At 43.0% G+C, this 10,983-nt stretch overlaps 1 pseudogene; it reads right to left on the minus strand.

Annotated features, from left to right (window-relative positions):
- Positions 1–1,064: 1,064 nt before the first annotated feature.
- Positions 1,065–10,532, minus strand: LOC118706006 (annotated as a pseudogene).
- Between the last annotated feature and the right edge of the window lie 451 nt (positions 10,533–10,983).

Raw genomic sequence — 10,983 nt, forward strand, 5'->3', positions numbered from 1 at the left:
CCTTTTCGACTTATTATTTAATACTAGTGCCCCAGTGCATGGATTTGTGCACATTGAAAGGAAATTAATTAGAAGGTGGCCTGTGAGGTGGGACTGGGTGATAAAGGGCCAGACACGCTGTGGAGCCAACTTCCCACGGTCCCTTCCCGACCTGCCACACCTGGGGCAGCGCTGTGGCTCAAAGGGCATCTGTGGAATGAGCTGCTTCCCTCTGGCATGTGGGGTCTCTAGGTCTGGCCTGCAGGGATTGGGCCAAAACTGGCTCTCTGACATCCCCTGAGGGGTTCCAGATTTATGCACCCTGGAATCGGGCTCTCTCCTCTCTGGTTCTAGGTGCCTCATCCAAGAACCTCAGTTTGGCAGCTCCTGTGTTGGCCGTCTGTCCCCTGGTGGTCAGTATGCATCATAGCTACCAGTTGGAGCATTTGACCCTGGTAGTCATTTCACATTATAGCCATTGGTTGGATGGTTGGATGGTTGCTTAGGCTTATTATTAATACTAGATGCCCAGTGCATGAAATTTGTGCACTGGTAGGGACCATAGCAGCTGCCAGCTGCCAGCTGCCAGTTGGGTACTCCTTCCCTTCTCCTGGCTGCCTGCTGTTGCCTCTGCCAGCTGGGGCCTCCCTTCCTTCCTCCAGCCAACCTCACCCCCTGGTCAAACTCCTGGACAACTCTGGTCAAGGGAACAAGTTTCAAATTACACTTTTATTATATAGGATCAATTAAGAGCCCATATGTTAATTTTTAGGAGATAGATTAATTGAATATAATTTTTATGTGACACTGATGCAAGTAATGTCTGTGTACTAGAAAATATAACTTCAATGGTTACGGTTATATTATCCTGTAGGCCATTAACTAATTTAGTATTTAAAATTTCTATCTTATTTCAGCAATATTTATTTCATTGAATATATATATATATATATATATATATAAATATAATATATATATATAATATATATATAATATATTCATTTATTATATTGACTATATATATGACTATATATAGTCTCCATTATTCTCTTTTAAACTAGTTTTAGCATCTTGCAGGATTCTTTTTTTTTTTTTTTTAACTTCCACAACCTTTTGTAACCAAACTCTAGCAGGTTTAACTTTGGCCCAGCTAATAGCATCTCTAACAGGATCTAGGATGGAGGTTCAGACCCAATAAAGATGGTCTCTTAAGCAAATGATTAAAAAAATACAAAACATCTACATAGAAATGAAACTGTGACCTCCTGGTTCATAGGTCAACACTCAACCACTGAACCACATTGGCTGGGCATATAAGTAATTTTTAAAAGAGCTAAGTTCTCCAGTGTTCCAGAAAATGGTATCCCAAAGTGATTTCAGTCCAGAAGAAAACAGCATTTGGCACTATGCTTCCTTTTTTCCCAGTTCAAGATACACCTGGGAGAAAACCATTTCCCCTCTTAAAAAAAAAAAAAATCCCCTTTTCTCCTCCTTCTTGTTCAGCTTCCACTGCCTTTTCTTAGAAACACCCAGAGAACAATATAAAGAAGGTCCCCCACACTTCTCTTGGCTTCTGCCAGTCTGAAGGCTCACAGCAGGGAATGTTCCTTAGGGATTTTCTCCTCTGCTACAATCAGGAAACTGATCCCTAATTTCTGGGAATTGGCAAAAAAATAAAAAATAAAAAATTCCATTTCCTTCCAGGAGGGGCCTGAGGGCTCTGTAAAGGATCAAAGGGCAGTGGACCTGGCCCGTGTGCAAAGGGGGCCTTTCTATACAAAAACACCCAACACCTTATAACTTAAAGTTTAACCTATAGGTACAATAAAATCGAGTAGCAGCTGACTTAGATACTAAAGAGGCATTTATCTCCTCATCCTCAACCAGAGGGGAAACAGAGGGGAGGAGAGTCTAGAGAATTTGACCTCCTCTCCTTTCCCAAAACTTTGACATGTCTTCTAAGCCACAGACAAGTTCCTGAGTCAGACGCGTGGTCACAGGGTACAGTCTCTGCTGGATAACACCGCCACTCCTGGGCAGTTGGCATATGGCCCCTTTACTGAAACTTTCTCCCTGGTTTCCATAGTGCTTAACGATCACTAGGGAAATTATTTTCTCAATTCCTCTTCGTCACTGACAAATTCTTCAATAGCAGCTTTTTCTAGAAACTGCCTGGAGGACCTCCTCCCTCCCAGTTCAGAGTCACAGTTCCTTCCAGTTGATGGGCTCCTTGCCAGACTTTTGTAGCAGTTCATTGGTTTTCGAGCAATGTCTGCACCCAAAGAACCCTCTGTAGATGACAATGGGGAGGAATAGGCGGTCTGCAGCACATGGTGGCACTTCCTATTGATGGCACTTGCCCCAGAGCAAGAAGAGGAGGCCACTCCAGTTCTGATTTAGCACAACTACATCAGTAAATTGTTCCCAACCTTTCTCCTTATGAGAATTGGCCTGATGCTCCTGGAGGATGAGGACAGCGCTGACTAGGAAAACACCTTGTTTGGGCCACCCAGATACATCTCCATGGTCAGGATGCACAAAACCATCTCTATGTCTGTAGACAGCTCTTCAGAAATGTTTTCCAGACTGGGTGGAGGTGGAATTGGTCTTTGAACACTAAAGCACAGCCCATGAACTTGGTTGGGTCCATGATATGGATTCTGTCCTAGGATGACAACCTTCATGTCTCTTATGTTGCACATTTGGGTCCAGGGGCAGACTTGGTGTGGGAGTGGATAAACAGTGTAATATCTTCTTTCTTTGGCAACAAATTCCATTTTTATATATAAAAGCCTAAACAACGGTTACAACCAAAGGACTGGAATTCCAGTTGACAAGTTGCTATGATGCATGCTGACCAAAACGGGGCAGATGCTCAATGTAGAAACTGCCCCCTGGGAGTCATTGTGCTTCCACAGCCAATCTCGTGCAGCCCCTCCCACTGGCCAGCCAACCTCCCACAGCCCCTCCTTTCTCCCCCCTCCAATTTCTTGGGGTCCCTCCTCCTGGCCAGCCTGCCCCTTGATAGGCCTCAATTGCCATCCAGGCAGAGGGACCCCATCTGTGCATGAATTCATGCACTGAGCCTCTAGTTAGTTTTACAAAATACGGTTTCCTGAACTCTCCATTGAGGTGCTTCTTTCAGTTCTCACCGAAACCCACTGGCACGTTTTGAGTGGAGAGTCAAGCAGTACCTCGCCTTGTTCTTCTGGATGTGGACAAAATTCTCAGGGCTCAGTGGCAATGAGGGCAGTGTTCTGGGCTCCTCCTGCTCTCCTTGGGCCTTCTTGGCAGGGCTGACCACTGCATCACTGCTCTCCTCAGCTATGGCTGCCACGCTGGTTAGTGGTGGGGCTCAGAGAGAAGGAGTAGACTATCTTCTGGCCGATCATCCCAAAACTGCCCAGGGACCCAGGCAAGCCTGGTGCAGGCTGTGGTAGCCTGCAATTGGCCTATTTTTTTTTCTTTCTTTTTTAAGGGAGGGAGGGAGAGAGAGAGAGAAAGAAAGAAAGAGAGAGAGAGAGAGAGAGAGAGAGAGAGAGAGAGAGAGATCGATTTGTTGTTACACTTATTTTTGCTTTCATTGGTTGATTCATGCATGGCTCTGACCTGAGATTGAACCCAAAACCTTGGTGTATTGGGATGGTGCTTTAACCAACTGAGCAATCCAGCCAAGGCCATCTTGCAGGATTCTTGATTGATGTGTTCAATAAATCTTTGGCCCGTGCTCACTCTCTAGTTGTATGGGAATTAAGATTTTAATTTTTAAAAAAACTATCAGCTGCATGTCAGCTATGGGCAGAGGCCAACATTGGAGGCATTTTAGCTTCCAGAGTGCTGTAGAGAAGCACTACTCAGCCTCTCGTGTACGCACAATATAATACATCTGGGGACCTTGTTAAAATCCAGGTTCTGATTTCGTAGCTCTGGAGTGGGCACATCTCACATGAGTCCTGGAAGGGAATGTCAATTCTGCTGGTCCATGGACAGCACTCAGTAGTCTGCAGAATGCAAAGAGTCCTCACAAAAGACTGAATGAATCTGTATCCCCTCCCTGTCCCTTGTTCCCATAGAGGCATGGCAGAACCAACCCAAAAAATAGTCCTGATTTCCATAGAACTGGGCTTGGAGGGGAGTTTCTAGGAACTCTTCGGGGAGGTTTGAGTGTCTGGAGAGGGGTGCGGGTAGGAGGGTGGGACAATATAAAGGAAATGAAGTGATTCATGCTGAACTGTGATTACAGGAGCATTAAATATAATCAGAGGGAAACCCGATCTGCTCAATGCAAAGGGACCCATCCAACTCTGAGCGCTGCTCTCCAAGCAACACAGCTCTTTTGATGGGACCCACCCAGCTCTTCCCCAAGGAGCCCTCTGTGGCTGTCAAGTGCATGGACAGCTCTCAAACTATGAGTTTTCCAAGGCAGCTGAGCTGTTTGCACCTCCTTTGGGAAGAGGAGAGGTGGGTCCCTGTTGTTTTCAGTGGGCACATTTCAACACTTTGGTGGCCCGACTCTGCTCTGTTGCAAGTCTTCCTACAGCGTGGTACACTCGTATTTTTATCCTTCGCATTTCTTGGAAACACACAGATTTCTGAGACTCCAAGAGAAACACGAAGCTTTAATTCACCCCCACTCATGGATCTTTACCAAAGTGAAGAGGCATGTGCTCCCAGGGTGAACGGAGAGCTTCGATTCTGGTTCTAAAGGCCTGTTCATGGACTGGACTTCCCTTAGATGAGAAGAAAAGAGGGAAAGGAGAGGAGAAAGGGATGGAGCAAAGAGGAGAGATCACGGAGAGGGAAGGATTGATCCTAGAACTGGATTTATTTCATGAAAAGGCTGTCCCTTCTTCTGAAAGTCTATTCTGACTTTTTTGAGGTAATATGAAATGTTTTCATTGAGATGATATTGATGGTAGCTGACCAGTTAAAAAATATATATATATATCGATATATATATCAATATATATATCAATATATATATATTATTGATTTTTTTAAAGAGAGGAAGAGAAAGGGATAGAGAGTTAGAAACATCAATGAGTGAGTAACATTGATCAGCTGCCTCCTGCACACTCCCTACTGGGGATGTGCCCACAACCACGGTACTTGCCCTTGACTGGAATTGAACCTGGGACCTTTCAGTCTGCAAGCCTATGCTCTATATGCTCTATCCACTGAGCCAAACTGGTTTCAGTAGACCAAGTTTTTTTTGTTTTGTTTTGTTTTAGCCTCATTCGGTACAGAAAAACATTGGCAATCCCATCTTAGTCCTCTAATTTGGGGGGAAATTGTTCTCCTCTGGAAAGCCACACACCCAAGGACTACTTGCCCTTGGCTCTTAGATAAGACTACAGATAAGAAGCCCCTGATTTAAAAAAAAAAAAAAGAAAAGCCTACCAGCTGTCTCAAAAACCAACTCTTTACTCCAGGGCTGTGGGAGCAGGTAACTTGGTGTCAGACACGGGAGAGCCCCTCTCCTCCTCCCATCACCAGTCTGCTTAGAGGAATACGACACTTGACATAGCAGGTAACAGCATCCTCTGCAGTGGCTTAATATGCAGTTTGGAGACTGGAAATGAGTTGGAGTTTGAAGACCAGGGAGTGAGTCTTGGTTCAGCCGTTTAAAAACCGTGTGAACTTTTGCAAGTGGTGTAATCCTTTGGAAGCAGAAAAGATTGTCAAAGTTGCCAAGAATCAGTAATGTATATAAAGAACTCTGTAAAATGTAATATAAAAGAGCTGTGAAAATATAATCTATTGTTACAAGTTCCCTCCCTCCCTCCCACGACATTTCCTTATACAAAAGAAACGCTTTTGGATTGAGAGCTAAGATTTCCAGCCCCATGTGCTCACTATTGGTGTGGGGGCAGTTACATGATCTCAGAGACAAGCACTCAGATTTTCAATGATTTATTCGATTTTATTATTCTGGCGTCTGTCAGGGCATCAATAGTTACCCAGGTAATTCAAATGTGTATTCAAAATCAATAAACACTATTTACAGAAATGAGGTAAAGATATAACCTATATAGTGAACAACATAAACTGATGAACAAAAATAGATTCAGAGATAGAGAAGCATCGAACTGACTGTCAAACCTCAGAAGGAAGGCAGGGAGGGGGCAGAGGGGATAAGAGATCAACCAAAGGACTTGTATGCATGCATATAAGCATTACCAATGGGCACAGACACTAGGGGGGTGAGGGCATGTGTTGGGGGCGGGGTGGGAGTAGCCTGGGAGAGGTCAGTGGGATGGGGGGGAAGGAGACATATGTAACACTTTAATCAATAAAGAACTAAAAAAAAAAAAAAAAAAAAAAAAGATATGACCTAACTAGGTAAGTTATAGCTTATCAAAACCTCTTACATAATACTGTAAGCTCACTTAACTCTTAAAAAATTGAGTATTATTTCCAATCATGTATGAAAATCAGAGATTCTCGAGATTAATTTACTATCTAAATTCACACCATCAGAGTGGTAAGGACAGGCTGCTAACCTAGTTCATGCTAACTCAGAGGCTCTGTTCTTTATCCTTCACCACCCTGTGCTATCACTACACGGAGCCCTAACTCCCTCCTCATGAGGGAAATCTTCAGGTAGGATACCAAGGGTTAGACTGTCCCAAATTTACTGCTTATCAAAAGTACAACTTTGGATCCATCCCTTCTGATAGATCTTGTACAATTCATAGGAGAAATATCCTCAAATAATTTCCAGGGAAGTAAAAACAAAATACTTTGCAATTGGAAGGATTAGAGTCGCTAACTTTCTATAAAAGGTTAAACTCATTATTAGCCAAGATTTGCTCTTTCTGACATAACCAAAATACAAATGCAATGTTGCTTATTTTTCTTGGTAGGGTTGGTAAATGGAATTGCTCAGACCTAAAGGGTTAAATAAAATATTTTTATGCTATTTATGTTGAACATTAGCTAGCTCCCTGGACTAATATTGGACGTTTTCCCATCAGTGTATATTAGATGAAACATATGCATCTGTTAAACATCTAATTGGGGAGTGGAAATATAATATAATAAAGAGAATGTATATATGAGAAAAATTGAACTCCAAAATACTTTAAATTACAACATGATGCCTTCTACTTTATTTAATCAAGTCCATTCTTATAACTCAGTTAAAATGAGAGGGAAGAGAAGAGAGGGAAAGTAATACTAAAATTTATTCCTAATTTTAACTCTGAAGTATACAATAATCATAGTGATTTGGTGAAATAGTTTGAAGTTTCCAAAGTTAAAAAAAAAAAGTTCTGTGTTTTTCCTGTAAGTCCTCTTTCAAGAAGATAAATACAGAAACTTTACCTTAATCATTGTAATATTTCAACCCAGGAAAATTAAGATGTTGGTAATGTTAACATACATGCTGTAGAAATAACCATGGACCAACGGTAGTAGGTCTGACTGGCAAGGGTCAGAGCCAGAAGGTTTACTGGAGTTCTTAAACATGTATGGATAAAACAAATTCTTCTGACCAAGTATTTCAGTTACAACCAGTGAAGTGACCTAAGTTAGATAAAAGAGCTTCACGTCTGATTCTATATATTAAAATATTTGACTTAAAAATGTGAGGAGAAAGTAAAAAATAAAACCTGTGTACCCAAAAAGTCATTGATCTTGTCCAAAAGATTCCACCTCTTTCTTTCTTCCTTCAAATCCCTCCTGCCCCCAAAGATGGTGGCAGATAGTAATCGCTCTACCTCCCATGGCAGCTGTGGAAGCCACTTTCCCAATAAAGGAAACATCCAACTCCAGGGAGACCTACCAGAACACCACCCCTGTTTTTCTAAAGTTATACTGGAATGCAGCTGGGCTATTTGCCCTAGAATGATGGAATTGAGTAGTTGACTCACAAAAGGTAAGATAATGACCATCTACAATAGTTCTTTACAGAAAACATTTGCTGGCCCTTGTACTAGAAAGGTGCCAGCTACGGAGCACCAAGATTGGCATTTCATACACTCCAAAGCTCCGGTGCCCAGCCCTCTGTAACCCCAGCACGCCTGAGGGAAAAACACACTCCCATTGGTAGTACAGTCTTAATTGCTGTATTGGAGATGCCCTCATACATACATACATGAGAAAAGGATTTTCCAGGGAGCCAGTGAGATTTAAACTTTAGGATCACTCACTTGCACAACATCTGGGGAGGGGCCCTCCTGATGTGTTCACATGGTTATTTTTTGTTGTGATATTTGAAAAAAATAAAGATGTAGACACCATTGTCTCTTTCTATTCCAGCTTTCCTTCCACCAATCTTCTCCATGTGTTGGGTGGTGCTAGAGGCATGTGGGAATTTGTGGATCCAATTAAACAGAGGTTGAGCTGAGGATACAGCTAATTTGGGTTCAGTGCGACACAGAGATAGACAGAAAGAAGCTATCTATAGGCACTTGGCTTTCTGGCTAAGTTATTGCCAGTCCTCCCAAGACAGGAATGACTTGCAGGAGTCCTTCTACTGCCCACTGCAATGACCCCTCTGACACAAAAGCACAGACATAGTTGTCCTACTAGTATATGGATCTGTCCTACAGTAATCATCATGGAAAATGTGAAAAAGAAAATGTTTTGAACTGTGTGAAGCCAGAAGCTAGACTATAGGAAATTCTACCCAGCCTTACCGTTTACTTTTTATGCTTTTTCGTAAATAAAGCCCTTCAAGTCATGTAAGCCTTAGGTCCATAATGTAAACATTTTTCCAAATTTGACGGCATTCTTAATGTGTTCAATGGCACTTTCAAGTGCAATTTGTGATGCTGCAAACAAACAAACAAAACCCCAGCAAACTTTTCCATCATTAATAAAATTTATTTTTTTCTATCAGCTGCCCTAAAGAAAAGGTCAATTGTCTTGCTATTGCTTTCTGTAGCAAGTGTTATTATAAAATTTGCAATCATATGAAGAGGTGATCAAAGATTATACTGCCAGGAAGTGTGGGAGATTATAGTGTCTAGTGTCAAACCATCAATAAAGGTATCATGTTGTATCTGACCTGGATTTTGTGATGGATTTTGTGATGTTTGTGATCAGTTTTTTAAAATTAGTAATTCTTTTTTTTTTTTTTATTAATTCTAAACAATCATTGATACTTTTTCATAAGTAAGGACCTTCAAATCATGTAAGCCTTAGATCCATAACATCTCACCTACTTACATATGTGCACATACTCTTATATTATTAAAACACAAAATTTCTGCTTTACTGTCGGTCATCATAACCCATTATGTGAATGTCATGCCGGTAATGAAGTAGGATTCACAGTTGCAAAACACTTTCTTTTTTTAAACAATATATTTTTATTGATTTTTATTTTATTTGTTTATTTATTTTTTTACAGAGAGGAGGGGAGAGGGACAGAGAGTCAGAAACATTGATGAGAGAGAAACATCAATCAGCCACCTCCTGCACACCTCCTACTGGGGATGTGCCCACAACGAAGGTACATGCCCATGACTGGAATCAAACCTGGGACCTTTCAGTCTGCAGGCCAATGCTCTATCCACTGAGCCAAACAGGTTAGGGTGCAAAACACTTTCTTAAAAATCTATGCAAACCCATTGTTATTTTGAGTGAATCCATGACTAAATGGAGTGTGTCTCATTCCAAGCTATCTGAGTCCAGTCACCTGGGTGGGATGCAAAGAGCATACATTTCAGAGCTCAGCTGATGTGGATCTGGATCCTGAACATAATATTGAACATTCCTGAGCTTTATCTGTCACAGAGGGGAGATGGTGCCAGCTTTACGGGCTGGAGTGAGGGTGAAGTGAAGAAAGCTGTGCTAAAGGCAGAGTTCAGAGCTTGGCCCAGCAGGCTTTTCTGCCCGAGGCTCCCTGACTCCACCATCCTCATTTCTCTGGGGTCCCAGCGGCTCCCGCGCACATTGCACAGCTGGCAAAGACACTCGGAGGAAAGCCTCTGTAATTAATGTCACATTCACTCAATTTCAGGTCTAGACAATATTTTTCTAAAACAATTGCTTCCAAGGGCCAGAAATAAAAACAGAACAATGTCAGTCATCAGAACTCAGAAAGGGGAGGGTAAATAGTGCCTGACGGGTCCATGCTAACTTTGATCCGAAATTCCATATTCCACGGGGAGACGAGTAGTAAATGATTTCCACACTTCTCCACGGCTGCTGATCCTGGCTTTGCACGGCCTGTGCCTCGGGAATGGAGATCGGAATGCAGGGAGAAGATGGCTTTAAGAGTCTCCTTTAAAGGATCCAGAAGGCTCACTCTGAGGGCAGTGGATATTAATGGCCCTCCAGAGACCAGTGTCCCAGCTGTAGTGTGAGATGGGTGCTCTGAAAGCTGTGGCAGCCCCAAACCTCTGACTTGGAGTGTTTCCCCAGCCAGTGTGCCTAGAGCTGACACCACCCCCCCCCCCCCCCCCCGCCCCATCTCCTGATTCCAGGGCAGCTGCCCGCTTCCGGGGGCAGCAGAGGACAAGGTAAAAGGGAATTGCAACTTACCTGGTATTGGACCTGTGGAAGGGGCTCTCTGCTCTTCTTTGTTCCCCTTCTGCTCTCATCCCATCTTCATTCTTCCTAACGAGTTAGGAACAGGGGCTACCCAGGGTGTTGCCATAGTTATTGAACTGCCATGATCCGAGAGGCTGCCATGTTGGTGGAATTCTATGCAAAGGGCGCCTCCTGGAAATGAGCAAAGCTATAGTCTAGTTGCTGACACTGTAAATCTCCACAGAAGTTTCTTTCCATCTCCTGGAGAGAGAGACTGAGGCCAGGAACAGAGAGACGTGGAGAGGCTGCCAAGAGGAAAAGGAGGGAAGGGGGTCCAGTTGGAGACAGGGAGAGAGCAAGCTGGAGACAGAGGCTGAGTGGTCCTTGTTACAGTCCCAGGAATAAACCCATGGCTCTCTAGTAAATAGAATTCAGCGAGGCCGGCAGCTGTTCCCACAAACACAGGGAACAGACCACCCGGCACTCAGATTCCTGTGCCAGATCCGGCCTTCATCACCCGAA

The sequence above is a fragment of the Pipistrellus kuhlii genome, unplaced genomic scaffold (assembly GCF_014108245.1).
Source record: "Pipistrellus kuhlii isolate mPipKuh1 unplaced genomic scaffold, mPipKuh1.p scaffold_m20_p_5, whole genome shotgun sequence".
NCBI classification, from domain to species: Eukaryota; Metazoa; Chordata; class Mammalia; order Chiroptera; family Vespertilionidae; genus Pipistrellus; species Pipistrellus kuhlii.